Below are 20,705 nucleotides of genomic sequence, written 5' to 3' on the forward strand. Positions count from 1 at the left end.
GTGGCTATCCGTGCAGTGGTAGTGGGCAAAACACTGTCTCCAATTGTTTCAGAACCATAAGGCCCAGAAGTGCAACTCCCCTTAGCCACTGGAGGCAGTCGTTCAAGGGGGCATCCACTGTATGGGCAAAATACACCAGACAGCCTCGCCGGGGCTGCCGTGGGATGGTACACAGGGCTGGGACAGTCCCCAGGCTGGTTTTTTTTGAGGGAAGGCCTTGGAGTAATGCACAAGAGAGGGGGTCTTGCTGGCTGGCTTAGGCAAGGTAGTAGGGAACAGCACCAGGGCTAGCAGTGAAAAACAGAGAGTGAAAAAATGGGCTCTGCCAGCATCTCTGTACCCACAGAGAGCTCCCAAAAGCTCCTGCCCTTCCAGCAGACACTCTAAGACTAACAAACAAGGGGTGCCTGGGTGGTTCAGTCAGTTAAGTGTCAGACTTTGGCTCAGTTCATGATCTCACACAGTTCGTGGGTTCAAGCCCCGTGTCGGGTTCTGTGCTGACAGCTCAGAGCTTGGAGCCTGCTTTGGATCCTGTGTCTCCCTCTCTCTCTGCCCTACCCCACTCACTCTCTGCCTCTCTCGAAAATAAATAAGCATTAAAAAATATAAATAAAAAACACTAGCAAAGGAATCTTCTTTACATATGGTCCAGGTGCTTCCAGACAGCTGCTTCTACGCTCAGTCCCCGGGGTAGGGCATCAGTGTGCCAGTCCTTTCAGAGTGGTCTCTGTTTCCTATAGCCCCAAGGCTTTTAAAACCAGACACGGTTGGAGCTCATCTCTCTGGCATAGGTCCCGAGGGTTGGGATGCCTGATGTGGGCCAAGACAAACCCCTCACTCTTCTGGGAGAACTTCCATATTAGGGACATTCCCTCCCAGCTGTGGGTTGCAGTGCCGTGGGTAAAGGCCCTTGGTGACACTGTCTCTCTGCTTCTCTTCCCCATCTTGATGCGGCCTCTTTCCTTTGTTGTGGAGCCCCTTCCTTGTTCAGGTGGTTTTCAGGTCTTTTTCAGAGGGAATTTTTCCATCTGTAGCCATAGATTTGTTGTAGCCGTGGGAGGAAGTGGATTCAGGACCTTCGTACATCATCATCCTAAACTGTCTCTTAAAGCAAATTTTAAATGCCCCAAATATCTCCTGGAATAATGTGGAAATTAATTTTTCTACATGTTTTGTGTTTAAATAAGAGTTTAGAGGATGAAAGTATTCCGTTATAGTTTACAGATCAGTCTTGCATTTTTTCACCCAATAGTATTAATAAAACTAGGAGAAAACCAAGTCGTTCCCTGTCTCTGCCCCTCCATTCCCTCACCCCCACCTTCAACTAATTGTAAATCTTCATTTACTTATTTTTAAATGTTTATTTATTTATTTTGAGAAAGAGAGTCACAGAGAGATAGAGAGAGAGCAAGAGTATGCACACATGAGGGGGGCAGAGAGAGGAAGAGAGAGAATCTCAAGCAGACTCTGCATTGTCAACACAGAGCCTGACATGGGGCTCGATCCCACGAACTGTGAGATCATGACCTGAGCTGAAACCGGTTAACTGACTGAGACACACGGGGACCCTATAAATCTTTTTCATATAATTTTCAGATTCCAATGCCATCTTATGCTTTATCAATGTAAATACTTCCTAATTCAGATGAAATGAGGTACAGACAGGACAAAGTCAGGGTCCTTTTTTGGGACATTTCTATTGTATCTTAAGTTCAAGTTTTCATTTTGCTACTTTAACTTACCTCTGGGGAGGAAATGACTTTATTAATGGTAGTCTTTTCAAAGTACATTTGCCATGGTTTATTCTTAGAAGAATCATTAGAAAAATTATGGTTCTTAAGAAAACTGTGACATCCTCCTCAGTGACATGTTCTCAAGAAGAAAATTCTTTGCTTCAGACTTTTGGCCCAGGGAGAGTTGTGTAGGAAAGATTTTGAAAGAGTTTAATTATCCTTTTTGTAGTAATTAAAATGAATAACTACTTGAGATTCTAACTGTGCCACAGGATGCCAAATATTTTAGGGTAGTTGTTATTTTGTTACTGTACAAGAGACTTGTGACTCATGCTTTGTCGTATTTCACACTTACCAAATGGTGTTTGGCACCAAATACCCCCGTGTTTTTCATTAAATGCAGACATACGTGCTACACAGTGTTAACTCAGATCTTCCCAGTAATGCGGCTTCTCACTGGAAATTAAAGCCTTTAAAAAGTCATTAATTCTTTTCCAGGAATCAATTGAAAAAGACGCTAACCTGTGACAGTCTTTTCTCAGCAAGAAAATAATTATCAGTAATTTTAATTAATAGCGATCTTAATTAGAAATTATCTTAAGTGATGAGATTAAAAATGCCAAAAACCTCTCAGAATTTAAAAAGTGAACTTCTCATGTAGAAATTGCAGAACATGGGGGTGTTGGTGTGGCTCAGTCAGTTAAGCATCAGACTCCTGATTTTGGCCCAGGACACGGTCTCACGGTTCATGGGATCGAGCTCTGTGTGGGGCTCTGTGCTGACAGCTCGGAGCCTGCTTGGGATTCTCTGTCTCCCTCTCTGTCTGCTTCTCCTTGGCTTGCACTCTTTCATTCTCTCTCAAGATAAATAAACTGAAACAAATATCATAGAGCATGGAGGTCATAAAAACAAACACTGCTAACACACCCACAACCAAGGACAATATTAATAAGACAGAAAGGAAGAACCTCCTCTCTTGTGTTTAGGAGAGTATTTGGAGAATGAGGAAATGGCTCAGATATACTCCAGATTCCCCAATTGTAAGATATGGTTGATAATAGTATGTACTTCACATGATTTGAAAACTAAGGAGTATAATAAATAAACCACCTAGAATAGTGCCTGGCACACAGCAAGCAACACAGAAGTACTGCCTACTACTATTACGCAATAATACGTTTAGTATTCTAGGGATTTTGTTTTCTATCAGGTTTTCACATTTATCTGCAGGCCCTTAAAGTGTCTTTTATTGTTTTTTTTTAAGTTCATTTATTTATTTTGAGAGAGACAGAGACAGTGCAAGTGGGGAAGGGTCAGAGAGCGAGGGAGACAGAGAATCCCAAGCAGACTCTATACCTTCAGCACAGAGCCACACATGGGGCTGGAACTCATGAACCATGAGTTCATGACCCGAGCTGAAACCAAGAGTCGGACGCTTAACCGACTGAGCCTCCCGGGCACCCCAAAGGGTCTTTTGAACAATGCTGAATTTTGTCTGTCCTTCTAAGCACTTATATTTTGGCTACATTTTGCATAAAATAGATTGCTTAGTCTGTTCTTTTTTTTAAGTTGATTGATCTCTTTTGAAAGAGAGAGTGAGCATGACCAGGAGAGGAGCAGAGAAAGAGAAGTTCTGTCAGCCCACAACCAAACGTGGGGTTTGAACTCACAAGCTGTGAGATCGTGACTTGAGCCAAAATCCAGAGTTGGATACTTAACCGGATGGCCCACACAGGCACTCCAAGTTTATACTTAATAATATACTGTAAGTGATTGAGTCACCTAATAGACTATGAGTGTTTAAGTATTCTTAATAGACTGTAAGTGATAGTCAAGTGATTGACTGTAAGTTTGTAAGGGACATTACTGCATTTTTTTTATTCTTTAGTTATGTTAGAACCTAAGGAATAACCTATGTCATCTATATAGTACATGTAGTTAGTGTGTCCCATTCCTCAAGATATCTAGGAAGAAAGATCCCTGTTCCTTCGACCCATTCTATTGTGTTCATAGTGAGTTTGAAACAAAGTTGCTTTTCTGCCATATGAATATGTTTATTGGTATGGATCTTCATAAGAACTGAATTAAATGTATGAAGGAAATAAAGTCCACAAGTACCATCACATTGAAATGTTTTACAAAAGGAAAAAATATTTTCCAAACCCCAACCAATCCACCACTTAGGTTTGGCAACATTTGAGTTGAGACAGTCAGTTCATTATAGAAAAACTAATTTTCCATTTTATGAGAACTTATTGTGTAATAGGCTATAAGATAGATGGATACATAGATAAGTGATAGATAAATTTTTTAATGTTTATTTTTGAGAGAGAGAGATACACACACAGAATCAGAAGCACATACACAAGTGGGGGAGGGGTGGAGAGAGAGGGAGACACAGAATCAGAAGCAGGCTCCAGGCTCTGTGCTGTCAGCACAGAGCCCGATGTGGGGCTCAAACTCATTCAACCAATACATAATAAGTATCTTTGCATCAGGTGCTCTCCTAATCATGGAAGCTGGAACAGTGCAAATAACAGGCATGAAGTTAACATGGGAGGAGACAGACAATAAATAAATGGGCAAAATATAAAGTGAGATGGTAATACGTGCTATGAAGTGAAATAAAATGGTGAGAGGGAATTGGGAGTATCCTTGTGTGTGTGTGTGTGTGTGTGTGTGTGTGTGTGTGTGTGTTTAGACATGCATTGTACTTTGTTAATGATGCCTGTACAAGATTACTTGATGGTGATTGATTTTAGTATTTGTTTTTTTTTTCTTTTAGTTTATTTATTTATTTTGAGACACACAGAGAGTGGGAAAGGGAGGGGCAGAGGAAGAATGAGAGAGAAAATCCCAAGAAGGTTCCACACTGTCAACGTGGAGCCTGATGTGGAGCTCGAACTCAAGAACCGTGAGATCGTGACCTGACCTGAAACCAAGAGTCAGACATTCAACCGGCTGAGCCACCGAGGCGCCCCTAGTGTTTGGTTTCTGTTTGTGACAATTTCAATCTATGCTTTACTCCTCAAATGAGAAAACAACAGGAAAATAACAAAAGCTTAAGGCATACTCACTGATGTATCAGACACCAAAATGATATAACCAAAATGCCTACACACCCCATTCCTAGATGTCTGTTTTGTTGCTTATGCAAGATGCAATAATAATAATAGATACCTGCCATGCTTGCACATACACACGAAGATCTTAAGAAGTTTATTTACAATAAGAGAATAAGTCATATGTTACTTCCAGCGAGGCTTAAACTTCACTTCTTTTTGATTCTGTGAACTGCAGAGGGGACAGACTGCTTTTAGTTGCTAATACCAAGCATTGCATACTCAACAAAAAGGTACAAATGAAACAGTTTTCTTTTTTTGAAGTTTTTAAATGTTTATTTATTTTTGAGAGAGAGAGAGAGAGCGAGCACAAGCAGGGCGGCGGGGCAGAGAGAGAGGGACACACAGAATGTAAAGCAGGCTCTAGGCTCAGAGCTGTCAGCACAGAGCCTGACACGGGGCTTGAACTTATGAACCATGAGAAAATGACCTGAGCTGAAGTCGGAAGCTTAACCAACCGAGCCACCCAAGCACGCCATCTTTTTTTTTAGTGTTTATTTATTTTTGAGAAAGAGAGAGAACTCAAGCAGGGGAGGGACAATGGGGGGGCAGAGGGTCTGAAGTGGGCTCTGCACTGACAGCAGCCAGCCTGATGTGGGGCTTAAACTCACATACTACAAGATCGTGACTTGAGCTGAAGTCAGACGCTTAATTAACCCACTGAGCCACCCAGGCGCCCCTAGCTTTATTTTTAAAGTGAAGAAAATGAGGCTCAAAGAGATTTAAAAAACTATCCTAGTTGCAGAGTGGTAGAGTTTAGATTGGAGCACAGCTGTGACTCCAAATCTTGAGCCCTTTTATACCATTTAATATGCACAGTGCCACAAAGCAGTAGATCACAGAAGTAGTGGCCCTATTCTCAGGTATGTAGTATGGTGATAAGTCGAGTGCAACACCTGTAAGCAAGTATGCCTTTCTTCCTTCTCTTCCATTGGCAACCAGAGAGGGTGATACACTTACGAGAGTTTTAGTATCGTTGTTAACACAGGAGCCAGAAATCCTGTGTCACTCTTACCCTGTTCTCTTTCCACTATCTTGCCAAATTGTAGCTCTCTTTACTCCAATGCGCCGGTAGTTGGCCTCAGATAAATTCTGGTGAAGACCATTTAACATAATTTTCTTATAGCGGCGCCTGGGTGACAGTCAGTTGAGCGTCTGACTTCGGCTCAGATCATGGTCTCGGGGTTTGTGGATTTGAGCTGCACGTCGGGCTTTGTGCTGACAGCTCAGAGCCTGGAGCCTGCTTTGGATTCTGTATCCTCCCTTCTCTGTGCCCCTCCCCCACTTGCCCTCTTTCTCTCTCTCAAAAATAAGCATTTTTAAAAAGTGTTTTAAAAATATATGATTTTCTTATAATTTTAATATAGTTTCCTAATCATAAAGACTTCCGTTTCCCTGAGTTTCTAACCTAAGTTACTGTGTATGTAAATTAGGCATCCAAGGGCAAAAAAGTGCCCTTAGATTTTTACTTCTTGCCCTTAAGTGAATTAAAGAATAAATTAATTGTCATGCCATTGGGATTAAATAGAATTTAGTGACTTCAGAAGAGCACATTGTTCCCTAAATGTGCACACCTGAGAAGTTGGCAATATGTATTAATCAAGCTAAATACTCCTAGTCAGACCGGAACGAGGTAGTCCTCATGTATAAAGCAGCTGGCCGCAGCACAGAACACTGTATATGAAAAAGGATAATTCCTGGGATACGGGGACCAAACCATCGTCACTTAGGGAGAAGGGACAAGTAATTGGGACATACTGGGACACAGGAATAAAATGAACTTTGCTCCTGTCACCTATACCAAATGTTATGGTACGCATCCGGTGAAATAGTGGTCTTAGAAAAACACATATTTGAAATGGTTAACCAAATTGTGGTCAGATGATTTGCTTCCCTCATATGCTTTAGAACAGGTCTGAGCATTATTCTTGCTATAGATTAATAATATTAGTATTAGCATTGCCCTGTTAATACAATTTCAGTGAGATTGAAAGAATGATTTGGACATTTTTATACTCCTCAGATAATTAGGAAGACTACATCTGGTGTAAACCCAGGCTCTGAGAACCAAAAAAAAATGGCCTTCAAATTCAAATAGTTCAGCGCCCTCATTTTACATACAGACTCGGCAACGAAGGTTCAGTGAGCTTCACTGATTACATTAGTAACACAAAGGTAAGTAGTAGGAGAGCCAGACGTGGAGTCTATATCCAGGGTCTGATCATGGAACCAGACTGCATTCCTTTAAAACCAAGGCCCTGGAGGTGCCCATGTAGCCAAGGTAGCTCAATCAGTCAAGCCTCAAGACACTGGATTTTAGCTCAGGTCATGATCTCAGGAACCAGGAGATCAAGTCCCGGGTTGGGCCTTGCGCTGACAGCACAGAGCTTGCTTGGGATTCTCTGTCTCCCTCTCTCTGCCCCTCCCTTGCTCATGCTCTTTCTCTCTCTGCCTCTCAAAATAAATAAATAAATGTTTTTAAAAAACCCGATGTCCTGATGCTGCCAGGAACTGGTTAATCTGACCAATTCACAGTGCTTGGGGTTTTAATGTCAGGAAATGACCTAATTCTTTACTTTTCCTAGGATGTGTGTATTTCAACATGGACCTTCAATGACTAAAGTCTTCAAATCCATTTAATTATTTTTTTATTTTTTTAAACATTATATTTATTTATTTATTTTGAGAGAAAGAGAGAGTAAGGGAGTGGCAGAGACAGAGGGAAAGAGAGAACCCCAAGCAGGCTTGTGCTGGCAGCACGTGGTGTTAGTTATCACATAAAAACACTCCTTAACTATAATTTGCTGCTGTCAGTCATAGTAAAGAGGATTATTATCTTAGCACAGAAAACCAAGTCTCTTACTCTGTATAAATCTACCTTGTACTTTTTTTTATATAAAATATTTTTTATATTTATTTTTTTTTGAGGGATAGAGTGTGACAGAGCATGAGCAGAGAGGGTCAGAAAGAGAGGGAAACACAGAATCTGAAGCAGGCTCCGGGCTTTGAGCTATCAGCACAGAGTCCGATGCAGGGCTCGAACCCACCAACCATGAGATCATGACCTGAGCTGAAGTTGGATGCTTAACCGACAGAGCCACTCACGCGCCTCCTACCTTGTACTTTTAAACCCTTGACTTCTAAAATATTAGGAAACATCTGTCGTAAGTTAAGTAGTTAATTATTGAATCAAATACTTTGATATTTATTTCCATAAAGTTAAACAGTGCACAGCACGTATTAATATAATAATATAAATTTCCTCACTACAAAAAGAGAGCCTTGTTCAAAACCCCAGTACTGTGCAGCACTGAATCAATTATATTTAAAATTATCTCCCCATCCTAAATTATAGTATTATCCATACAGCATAAATTGTACTTAAACTTTGACCCTGTCAGTTTCTTACTATTACCTTGGTATTAGAAACACAACAGAACGAGAGAGAGAGAGAGAGAGAGAGAGAGAGACCATAAACATTGTACTATCCTTATTCTTCTCCCCTTCAAATGTTCAGGTGCCTAGGCACAAGTAACACAGAGATATGACATAATCCCCTCCCTTGATATTTATAGAAAGAGATAAAAAATAATGCAGAGCAGTTTAGACCAGGTGACAAATATACAATAAGTGTCATGTGAAGTAAGAGAGAGGGGTGACTGAGGATTCGTGGTCAGGGAGGGACTCATTGAGACAATATCAAACTCAAATGGCATCCTCCTGAAGCTCAAAGTTGCTATTAATGAATTTTAAGGATTCAAAACTTTGGTTTTAATGTGCTAAGTTCTCCATCAAGATGATATTCTTTAGATAACCAGTCTCTGCCACTGATTACTAATAAGAAATGCCATTCAGGATGATAAAATGACTGTAAGGTAAATCACAACATTATGAACTCCTTGGTATTTATTAGCATGATTTATATCAACACTTAAGATTTAGAAATAGTTGGCATGAGCTGTAAGTTCAGTAGTCTTTCAAAATCCCTCCCCCCTCTGAAAAATAAAAACTAATTATTTTAATTACAAAGATTCTTCTTTGTTTAAGGGATATTTGAAAATCTTTGGTATATATTTTTCCTACCATAATGGATAGAAAAATAAACTCTTTTCAATATCTAAAAGAGACTACAAATAATTCATTAAATGAAAAGAAGTTAAGTATTGTAGACTTGACTCTAGCAGTGGGTATATTCATTCCTAATACTAACTTGTTGAATGAATGAGTGAATGTACCTAATGCTACAGGCAGCAAGTTAGTATTAGGTTGGACACTTTCTATGACAAAATAGATATTATTGCGTACAACACAACCATATATACATTATGTTATATTTATATATACATATTTGTATTTATAGATATATTTACGTGTTTATATCCATTCCACTATGACAATATTTGAGAGTTGCTAAATTGGAATATACACAAAATTCTGAGAGAAATATATCAGCTCAGAAGCCTCACTCACGCATTCATTTATGCATTCATTTGAATAATATTCACTTCGGATCTCCTGTGCATGAAGCACTATTTTAGATGCTTGCCAAGAGAGCTGACATTCAAGAGGGCTCCTAAAATATGACTGGGATTTTGACAGGCAGAGAAGGACTGGGGTTTGACATTCCAGGCAGTGGGAATGACAAAAAAGTGAACGGAAGCGTAAGAATACATGATATGATCAAAGAAATTAGTCCTGAGTGGTGAGAATATTCAGTGTGTCAGTGCTAGGGGAAGTTAGAGCAGGTTAGAAGATGTCAAAGTATAATGCGCCTGGAATTTAAAAATCCAAGCGAATTTCAAGTTTATTGTTTGGACAATGGAATACCATATTTTTCTCATTAAAACCTTTTGAAGGAGTCAGTGATAGATTTTGATTTTGATTTTAGAAAACTTAAGTTTGGCAGGGTTACGGGATTCAAGTGGAGTAAGATTTTGAGGGCAGCCGTCTTCCATACATACCCATTCTTGTCTCAAAAATTGTTTGTTTGACTATAGTTGACCCACGATGCTACATTAGTCTCGGGTGTACAGCGTAGCCAGTGAGAATCTCTGAACCTTGCACTGCGCTCACCACAAGGGTACCTACCACCTGTCACCATGCAGCGCCAGTAGGATATTACAGGCTGCATTCCCTATTCTGTGCCTTTTATTCTCCTGACTGTAAATATACTCATTCATTAGACATCTTCTCAAGGCTTCTCAAGTCATCATAACTGGAGGATTTTTTTCTCCATAAGTAACTCAGGCTGACCCTGAGCACTCTTCACACTGATGGAGAATATAAGCGTTAGCATTTACTCCTTTGGTGTGTTTAGCTAATTATATTTCTAATTTCCTTAACGTGTCCTTGTTTTTCCAATGTATTAGGCCACAGGGCAAATAGGCATCCCAGATATCAGTAGCTGGTAAGAAGCTGAAGATGCTCTCCGTGTTAGTACAACATTTACGTAAAAGTAGATGCTACTAGCAGAATGTTCTAGTACAGTCATGACCTTGATGATAGAGATCAAACTGGCTAGAAATAAATCCAGAATGCTATCAGTTATATACTACACACTGGCCCATTCCACAGGAGCAAGTTTTTAGAGCAGTTTATACTTAACCCTCATCAGCTAATTAACTCACATCTCATCATTCGATATGACCCTATAGAAACTTCTGTGTGTGTGTGTGTCAACCCTTATTAGTCTCAGAGGGACTCAAGATGATCTAGCCGGCAGTGGCCAACATGAGGCAGTAGTGGAGGAACTGCGAACACCCATATTACGTAATGGACAGTATTCAGCAGTCTTTATTAGGCAATGGGGAAGGGCAGACTGCTTATGAACACAACTATCAAGCCTCCTTTATGATGTTCTTTCCTCCGAAAAGGTTACTTTTGTTATATTTTTTCTCTGACTTTCCGATGTTGCCAGGGCATACAGCATTAATCAACAAGCATCTGAAGATACCCGTCTTGATCATAGTCAAGGCTTCACTCGGAATCCTCCAGTTTTCATCATCAATGCATCCAAGAGAAGGCAGCTTTTATTTACATGGAATCAAAGAATAGAAAGGGAAGCAAGATTGCTTGTTGCTCTTGATACATGTTCTATCCAGATGCAGTAAAGTGGGTTCCAGTCAGGAGGAGGATTGCTGCAGTGCCCTTGCCAATTCGGCCGATATGTCTTCTTCCCGCTAGCAAGGTGTACTTTACTTAGATTTGTCTAATTTTATGGGTTAGTTCCTACCAAGCTAAACAATGACTCACTGAAGAAATTATTAAAATTTGAGGACAACTATAACCACTTTGGCAAGTTCTATTTTTTAAAGACAAAGTATTTTTTTAATTTTTTAATCGTTATGTTTGAGAGAGAGAAAGAGAGAGACAGAGAGAGAGAGCAAGCAGGGGAGGGGTAGAAAGAGAGGGAGACACAGAATTCAAAGCACACTCCAGGCTCTGAGCTGTCAGCACAGACCCCAATGCAGGGCTCAAACTCACGGACCGTAAGATCATGACCTGAGCAGAAGTTGGACACTTAAGCAACTGAGCCATCGAGGCACCCCCACTTTAACAAGTTTTATCTGTATGAAGAGCTTTGTCAGGAAATCTAATTGAATATATGTGTGTATGTAATATATATTCATTCAAATTATATTACCATAATTTTTAAAGACTACCACAGTTTTCCTTAACTTAGGAGACCTTTTCCAAGCCACATAGAGTCTTTGATGAAAGAAGTAGTACAATGAGGTAAAAGAGTAACAAAGAACTCCCTCTATTCCAGAATGGCCCATTTATAATTTTTGTATGGTTTTTATTTATTTTGGAGAGACAGAGACAGCACGAGCAGGGGAGGGTCAGAGGGAGAGGGAGATACAGAATCTGAAGCAGGCTCCAGGCTCTGAGCTGTCAGCACAAAGCCCGATGCTGGGCCCGAACCCACAAACCGTGAGATCATGACCTGAGCCGAAGCAGACGCACAACTGACTGAGCCACCCAGGCGCCCCCAGAATGGCCCATTTAAAAAGAAACTTCTTGCACCATGTTCGTAAAAGACCTGTCTACTAAGTTATTTTAAGTTGAGGCATTCAAATTTTGGAATTAACCACGAGGATTTTGCAATAGAATTTTGGGAGCTATCTACTGAATACTTAGCACTGACTAGGATATATTCATATGTGATTTTAGCTGCATGAAGTTCCAAATACAGGATAATGAGCTTTTTTTATCCACCTTTTATTTGAGCAAATAGGAGTCTCTATGAAAGCTAACTTCAAAGTCCGATTTAATGATACTATTAGACACAGTGATGGGAAATCACAAAGTGAGATTAAGAGCTTTCACAGGGCGTGTCTGCTGTTTCCTGACACTCCCATTACAAATATGAGCTAATTAAATTTAAAAAGTGGCAGATCTCTCAGAATGTGGCGTGACATTTCGCAATTCAACTGTTTTCTTCAGAAATACGCTTCAGTATTTCCAAAGAGCCAAGCTAATTACCAGAAACTTCTTCAACTACCTAACCAAACCCAAGTTGTTATGCAAATAGGAGCATTTCAGCATGAAGGTACCTACTTGCTTAAGTTTTGCTCAGGAAGATGCCTTTAGCTTCACATTTTCTGGTCTTATTTTACTGACCACTGTGCTGAGGTTCTTTTATCCACAAACCTGAAAAAACATGTTATCATCCCTCTTTTTCATTCCTTAAGAAAAAGATTAATCAAGTCACTTAAATATTCTCCATTCGTTTGTCTTTCCCACCATTAAATGGAGCACCTAGGGGCACCTGAGGGGCTCAGTAAGTTAAGCCTCCAACTCTTGATTTAGGCTCAGAACATGAGCTCACAGTTGGTGGGATCGAGCCCCCCTTCAGACTCTGTGCTGAAGCCACGAATCCTGCTTAGGATCCTCTCTCTCCCTCTCTCTCTGCACTGCCCCCACCCCCACAGTCTGTCTTTCTAAAAATAAGTAGAAAACAGTTTAAAAATCTTCACTGGAGCACCTAAAGTGTGCTGGGTTCTCTGTTTAGTAAATATACTCTTTTGCCTGAAGGAATTGTAATGTAGGAAACTAAGACAGTCATCGATCATTTTAATATAAAGTGGCATAATTGAAAAGTTAGATCTAGGCCCGGGTTTCTTATGAACACACAGGGAACGTAGTTAATGGAGGAGGAAGAATTCTAAGAATGATTCCATGAAGCTACAAGGCTAAACTAGCAATTAATGTTACTGTACAATAAGGTTTTGCGGCGCCTGGGTGGCTTGTTGGCGAAGCCTCTGATTCTTGATTTTAGCCGAGGTCATGATCTCATGGTTGTAAGATCAAGCCCCTAGTTCAGCTCCATGCTTAAGATTCTCCCTCTTCCACTCTCTCTGCCCCAAACCTGCTAGCTCTCTCTAAAGAAAGAAAAAGTGGGCTCTCAATCTAAGAGTAATACAGTTCTATTTCATATAAAGTGGAGACGAAAAACAACGAAAATCATTAATAGTCCCTTCTAAAATGATGTAATGTTCAAATTGTAGACAATTAATTTGTTTTTATAAACTTTTGCAGTAGCCAAGACACATTAAAGTGATCAAAAGAGAATAAAATAAAAATTTAGAGCACGTTGGCTTTAGTATGTGCCTTCTGGAGTAAGCTTCCTTAATGTCCTTTTTTAGTAGGAGGAAAACTGAAAGTTTTTAACTTTTTAAATGATTGCTAACCCCCAAAACCTGTAGAATGCTGATCAATTTTAAGTGGTCTCAAATGACAAGTCATCTAGGCTTCTGTCCAACGGGGTTCTATGTTGGTGGTCCCTTGAAAGCCTTGAACTGGTCTTTCCAGGGACTTGTTGCACTAACATAAATTTCTCACAGAACGTAATTCCGAAAGCTACCAGGCAATGCATGTGTCCACTTTCATATTTTCCACCGCCATCTACTAATGACATCCAAATCTAAAATCCAGGCTATAAGCTTTTCCTACACTTTAAGCCCTTTATCTTCAGATTTTATGAATGTTTTTATCCCAAGAGGAAAGCTTATCTGTTTGTGGAAAAGCTATGCTCCATTTTACTTCCTAGTCATTTCTTCTTGCCTTTTATTCTTCTGTTCTCTGCCTGCCTGATTCTCAAACGTTCGGCATATGATGCATCTGTTTTTCAAGCTATAGACAGACAGCTTCATCCCCAGGTTAACCTTTGTTGCCTCCCTGCCCATGGCTCTGGGCCTTGTGATATGCTTCCATGGTCAAGTCCATCATGGCAACCCTGTACCTGTCTCAACACCTTGTGTTTTGCTGCTTGATGTCTTCAATTTCGATTTTGAAGCAAGCCTTTCATCACATTTAAAAAAAAAAAACTAAAAGAATTTCTACATCTCACTCCAAAATGTCTAGTTTCTGATTTTAAAACTTACTTCCAGAAATATGTTATAATGTATTATAGAGAATATTAATTCACAAAATAGACCAAATGTGGCATAGTAACCTCAATAAGCTGCTTATGTAGAAAATGGCTAAGTATGTTCCTAAAAGCCTTGGAATTCTTTTTTTTTTTAAATAGAGTTCATTGTTAGGTTGGTTTCCATATAACACCCAGTGCTCATCCCCACAAGTGCCCTCCTCCATGCCCGTCACCCCCTTCTCTTCTCCCCCACCCCCATCAGCCCTCAGTTTGTTCTCAGTATTCAAGAGTCTCTCATGGTTTGCCTCCCTCCCTCTCCCCAACTATTTTTCCCTCTTCAACTCCCCCATGGTCCTCTGTTGAGATCCTCCTGTTCCACTTATGAGTGAAAACATATGGTATCTGTCCTTCTCCGCCTGACTTATTTCACTTAGCATGACACCCTTGAGGTCCATCCACATTGCCACAAATGGCCAGATTTTGTTTTTTCTCATTTCCAGGTAGTACTCCATTGTGTATATAAACCACATCTTCTTGATACATTCGTCAGTTGATGAACATTTACCCTCTTTCCATGATTTAAGCCTTGGAATTCTTGAAAGCTTGAGTAATCCTCTGACTGGGTGTGAGTGGGGGGACACCACTAACGTTGCTTTGCCTTCCCACACCACACAAAATATTTTCAGATCGCTTACCATTCCCCACAATTCCAATAAGAAGAGTTTAATTTTAATTCAGAATGCCTAATTAAAATATAGATGCTGTGGCGCCTGGGGGGCTTGGTCGGTTAAGCAGCCGACTCTAGATTTTGGCTCATGTCACCATCTCACAGTGTGTGAATTCAAGCCCTGCACTGAGCTCTGTGCTAATGGTATGGACCCTGCTTGGGATTCTCTCTTTCTCTTCCCCTCCCCAGTTCTCTCTCTCTCTCGCTCTCTTTTTTCAAAAGTAAATATACTTTAAAAAATAACAATAAACTAAAATATAGATATTATTAATGAAACAGCTTAAAAGTAAAGAAAGTGACCAAAGACAAATTTTGTCTTTTTGTAATTTCCCCCAGACACACTCTTCATGTTTTTTGAAAATGTAAATGCTGATGTTTATAGAATGCTTTAAAGTCTCTGGATAACAAAAGAGACTTCATTTGTACAATAACAAAGGTATCATAATAAACTATTCTAAGAACATATAGGGGGGCACCTGGGTGACTCAGTCAGTTAAGCCTCCGACTTCAGCTCAAGTCATGATCTCATGGTTTGTGAGTTCGAGCCCCGCATCGGGTTCTGTGCTGACAGCTCAGGGCCTGGAGCCTGCTTCGGATTCTGTGTCTCCCTCTCCATCTCTCTTCCCCTCTCCACTCACATTCTGTTTCTCTCTTTCTCTCCCTTTCAAAAATAGATAAACAGTTAAAAAACATATGGAACACTCATATCACAAAACATATGGAACACTTGTAATATCCGGCGGGGTCTGCCTTATGGAAAAGTAAAGCACCATGATAGTATGTTCCCATCCACAGGCACTCATTACAGAGATTTAATTCACTGAGAAATTTATTAGCATATTAAATCTGCAGTTCACCTATCAAGGCTAAATGCTATGTGTCAGTGTATTTCTAAATGCAGAGTCTGAGTAGAAGGTAGGAGAGGAGTTATTACAGGAAGCTTCTTCTTGGAAAAATGTTTGCTTCCTGGCAAGTTGTTTCCATCATGTGCCTTCATTAGTCATCCATTAACAACACCAGCTCATGCTCCAAACATTCAAGGTTCCTTGTGGTCAAACAATCATTTCTTCTTAGTGTTACATATTTTTTCCATCTACTCCATGCAACCATGAATTTTAGTCTCTGCTGCCTTCTCTCTGTCTCTTACTCTTCCGGGAATGGTTTTTTACTCCCTTAAATTGACTTCTATAGAAAGGAAATATTATTTAGAGTGGTAGCCACCCCCCAGACTCTGTGGCTCCTTCCTTGGTTACCCCAATTCTCCCCACCCCATACATGGTTTATAGTCAACAAAACTACATTATGAGAACCAGGCTGAATTCTATGAAGACATTCTCTAGTAACATGGACAAATCCAGAACATGTTTAAAGAGAATGAGGAAAATACCATCTTGTTAGGCTCAAATAACTTATTAGTGAATTGAAGTAGCTGATACTAAATTCCAATCTTCCCAAGTAATACCATTTTATAAATTGATTATTAATTAGTGGATATTGGGTTAAATGGAAGTAAAAATATAAAATAGCATAAAAATATTTGGATATTCTTACCAAGCCAAAGGTACTTTGATATTTAAGCGTATGATTCATCTTTTTAAATATACTACAGATTTATGAAGGAAAAAAGACTTTAGAATTTTATTTAATTAAATTATTTGCATTCATAAAATGTCATGCCACCTTACAGATGAAAATACATCCAACAAACTATCTTATACATCCGAAATAAATTACACCCTCAATGATTGAATAATGTCAGAAACAGACTCAAGAAATAAGGGGTTGGAAACTACTGATGACAAGTTGGTGGAGGAGGCCCATTAATACCTTCATAAATTTCTTCCAGTATAGGATAAAATAGTCGAGCAAAAAATGCTATCCCCATCCTGGAGCCTGGTTCAGCAGATTGACTCAAAATTCCAAGTCGAAGATACCAAATGGCAGTTCACACAGAATATCGGGACACTTTTGAGGCAGGTGTTGGTGATGTCATATCAGGTGCTTTCGATGGTCTTGAGATTCGGCCTTGAAAGGAGAAGATTCTGATTCAGCGGAGTCTAGAACTGCGATGAGCTATGGAAGACCAAAAGGAGACATTCTACTTCCAGACAGAATGACAAATTATGTCTCTAGTCAGTCACAGATTTTCTTTCTGCATCAAGATGCTGGAAAATCTGTGTAAGCAGCCTGGCACAGAGGGCTCTGATGTGCTCCAGGGTCTGAGTGGGGCCAGTTAAGTCAATAACTTGGGTAACTGTGACATCACAGAACATGTACAGACTGACATCGCTGGCATTAGCTGGGCTATGTGAAACATTACAGAGCACCGAGGCAGGCTGTCATGTTAAGAAGTTTATAATGTACTAGGAGAGGTAAAGAGAAAATTCTGTAAAATATATACGCCAGGCTAGACATATACTTAGAGCACTATGGGAGATATAAGGAATAATTAACGTCATGTGTACAGTTTTAGGAAGGGCTTCCCCGATGAATGAAGTACTCTCTCAGCCAGGTTTTTTTTTCTTTTATATTTTATTGTCAAGTTGGTTTCCATGTAACTCCCAGGGCTCATCCCCACAAGTGCCCTCCTCCATGCCTATCACCCCGCCTTCTCCTCTCCCCCCGATCAGCCCTCAGTTTGTTCTCAGTATTCAAGAGTCTCTCATGGTTTGCCTCCCTCCCTCTCCCCAACTATTTTTCTCCCTTCCCCTCCCCCGTGGTCCTCTGTTAAGTTTCTCCAGTTCCACTTAAGAGTGAAAACATATATGGTATCTGTCCTTCTCTGCTGGACTTATGTCACTTAGCATGACTCCCTGAAGGTCCATCCATGTTGCTACAAATGGCCAGATTTCGTTCTTTCTCCATGCCATGTAGTACTCCATTGTGTAGATAAACCACATCTTCTTGATCCATTCATTAGGTGATGGACATTTAGGCTCTTTCTATGATTTGGCTGTTATTGACAGTGCTGCTATGAACATTGAGGTACACGTGCCCCTATGCATCAGCACTTCTGTAACCCTTGGGTATATCCCAAGCAGTGCTATTGCTGGGTCATGGGGGAGTTCTACTGTTAATTTTTTGAGAAACCTCCACACTGTTTTCCAGAGGTCAGCCAGGTTTTTAATGATGGAGTTTGCCTGGTGGACCAGGAATCTAAAGAAGGGGTATTCTACAGATGGCATTCTAGGCAAAGGAGTGAAAATGTACAAAGACATGGAAAACTTGAAGGGGAAAAATAGCTAGACCTGACATTGGAGTAGAAGGCACATATCAGGGGCACCTGGGTGGCTCAGTCAGTTAAATATCTAACTTCGGTTCAGGACATGATATCACGGTTCGTGGGTTCGAGCCCCGTGTCAGAATCTATGTCTCCCTCTCTCTCTGACCCTCCCCGGCTCGCATTCTCTCTTTGTCTCTCAAAAAGTAAAAAATAAAAAAAATTAAAAAGCAGATATGACATGGTTATGATCTTGTTACTCAAGTTTTATACTTGATGGGATGAGGAAATATCTGTATGAGAAGACTTACAAGCCATAATTAATGTTGTATTTCCCTGGCAGCTAAGCAACATTAGCTTTTTAATGAAATCCTACAGACTTACTTTCATAAGGCTCATAATCACCTTGGGGATTTTCCTGTGAAGTTGTATAACCGCAATTGTATCTGGTATGCACCTAAGCAGCATTCAGAATTTACAGGAAAACAGACATTTTATATAACTAACTAGGAGAAAGTTAAAGTGTGATTTGAGTACTACTAACTATATATAGTAATATTAAGTTAAGAATAGATAGTAACCAACAGCTATAATGTTATGCAGTTATTAACAGAATGGCAAAATCATAACAAAACATAAACTCTCCTGATCCCAACTAGAGCCGTCCATTGTTCACACTCGCTGAAAGAAAATCTGGGTTCATCTATCAAGTTCCACAGCTTGTTAGCAATTCTGTCCCTCACTAAAATAAAGCTTTACTCATCCTTGGCAGGTTTTCCAGAGAATATTAACTAGAAGAGTGCCTTATCTGTGAGACTTTTCTTTCTGTCTGCTTCTGCTCGACGCTACATTACTTTGATCTATTTGACCATAAATTCATCCTATTTCTTTTCAAAATCAATGTATTATATTTAGAAGGACTAAAGGGATATTTGGATGATGACTTGAAAGATAATCTGCTACTTCAGGCAGTTAGGCACAGCTTCCTTCTTGAATTCAAAGCAATACTAAAACTCAACAAAGGTTTCATCGCCTCAGTTAGAACAGGGAAGTGGGGAAAAGGAAATCTTGACTCATTCCCAGCCATGGTTTCTAACTCATTAGGAGGACAAGGGAAATTGAAGGATGAGAAAAATCTGCATCAACTTAAACAATCGGCAATACAGAAAGTGTAGGACACTGTATAGTTGGAGTTATTGACAAATAATGTAACATTATACATTTTTTTAAAAGCCCAAACTTTCTGGAAATTCAAGCGCCACATGATTTTTATTGCTATTCTTTGGATTTGTCAAAATGAAGAAATGCTCTTTCTCTATAGTCAACTTCCCACTTCTCAATTCAGTAGTCCCCCTCGGTTGTGGTTTTGTTTTCAGTTACTCCTCCTTCCCCACCGTCAACCACAAGTTGGGAGCAGGTGCTTTTTTTTTTCTGACGCAGGGTCAGAAGGTCAGTAGGAGCCTAACACTACGTCACAAGCCTGCGTCATTTCCTCCCTTCATCTCATCACCCAGGCATTTTATTGTCTCACATCATCACAAGAAGGGTGAGTGCAGTACAGTAAGATATTTTGAGAGAGAGAGAGAGAGACCGCATTTACAAAACTTTTGTTACAGTATATTGTTCTAGTGTTCTATTTTATTATCAGTTAATATAAATACTATAAAATGCCCAGTTTATAAATCTGACTTTATGATAGGTATGTTGGTACAGGAAAGACATAGTATACACAGGGTTCAGTAGTATGCACAGCTTCAGGAATCCACTGGTGGTCTTAGAATGTATCACCTGTCGGGTAAGTAGGGACCATTATATAAAGTTCTTCCTCCCAGCTCTTTAACTCCCTCATTCACAAATATCATATTCTGTGACATTGTTATCATTCTGACATCCTTGATGTTTTCCCCAAATCACTTGTTTCTTCCAAACTTTACTTTCCTCCCTCTCCAACCTTCTCTGAGAAGCCTTATCTCATAAACACTCAATATTTCCAGAACGTCAAGCGCACTACCTGTAATAGCACTTAACTCATTGTACTAAAATTTGTGTTTACATGTTATTCTCTTCATTATACATGAACTCCTAGTTTCTAATATAGAAAAAGTTTAGGGGTGCCTGAGTGACTCAGTCAGTTAAGTGTCCAACTTCAGAGTCGATAATGATTTCTCAGTTCATGAGATGGAGGCCCGCATCGGACTCTGTGCTGACAGCTCAGAGCCTGGAGCCTGCTTCAGATTCTGTGTCTCCCCTTCTCGCTGCCCCTCCCCTGCTCATGCTCGGTCTCTATCAAAAATGAATAAACGTTAAATTTTTAAGAAATAAATAAAATAGAGTAAGACAAAATTAATCAAAATACAGTATAAATTGAATAAGCAGTGTGTAACATGGTTTTGATGGGTATATTAAATCCAAATTATCAAATGCATCACTTTGAGCATTAACATCACCAAACCTCAGGGTTTTTAGTTTCAATCTGTGGCTACATTATAATGTGGAGGGTTTTTTGGTGTTTTTGTTTTTGAAAGAGACG

The 20,705-nt window shown here is 39.9% G+C and overlaps 1 protein-coding gene and 1 long non-coding RNA gene across 3 annotated transcripts in view; one reads left to right on the plus strand and one right to left on the minus strand.

Annotated features, from left to right (window-relative positions):
• Nucleotides 1-20,705, plus strand: part of HTR2C (5-hydroxytryptamine receptor 2C) — a 121,043-nt gene that overhangs the window by 50,363 nt on the left and 49,975 nt on the right. The gene's annotated exons all lie outside the window — the stretch shown is intronic.
• On the minus strand, nt 15,767-17,157 carry LOC115284138. Its single transcript, XR_003905120.1, has 2 exons — nt 16,783-17,157; nt 15,767-16,140 (listed from the first exon to the last, which is right to left on the minus strand). It is a non-coding gene; the product is annotated as an uncharacterized LOC115284138 (long non-coding RNA).

The sequence above is a fragment of the Suricata suricatta genome, chromosome X (genome assembly GCF_006229205.1).
Source record: "Suricata suricatta isolate VVHF042 chromosome X, meerkat_22Aug2017_6uvM2_HiC, whole genome shotgun sequence".
NCBI classification, from domain to species: Eukaryota; Metazoa; Chordata; class Mammalia; order Carnivora; family Herpestidae; genus Suricata; species Suricata suricatta.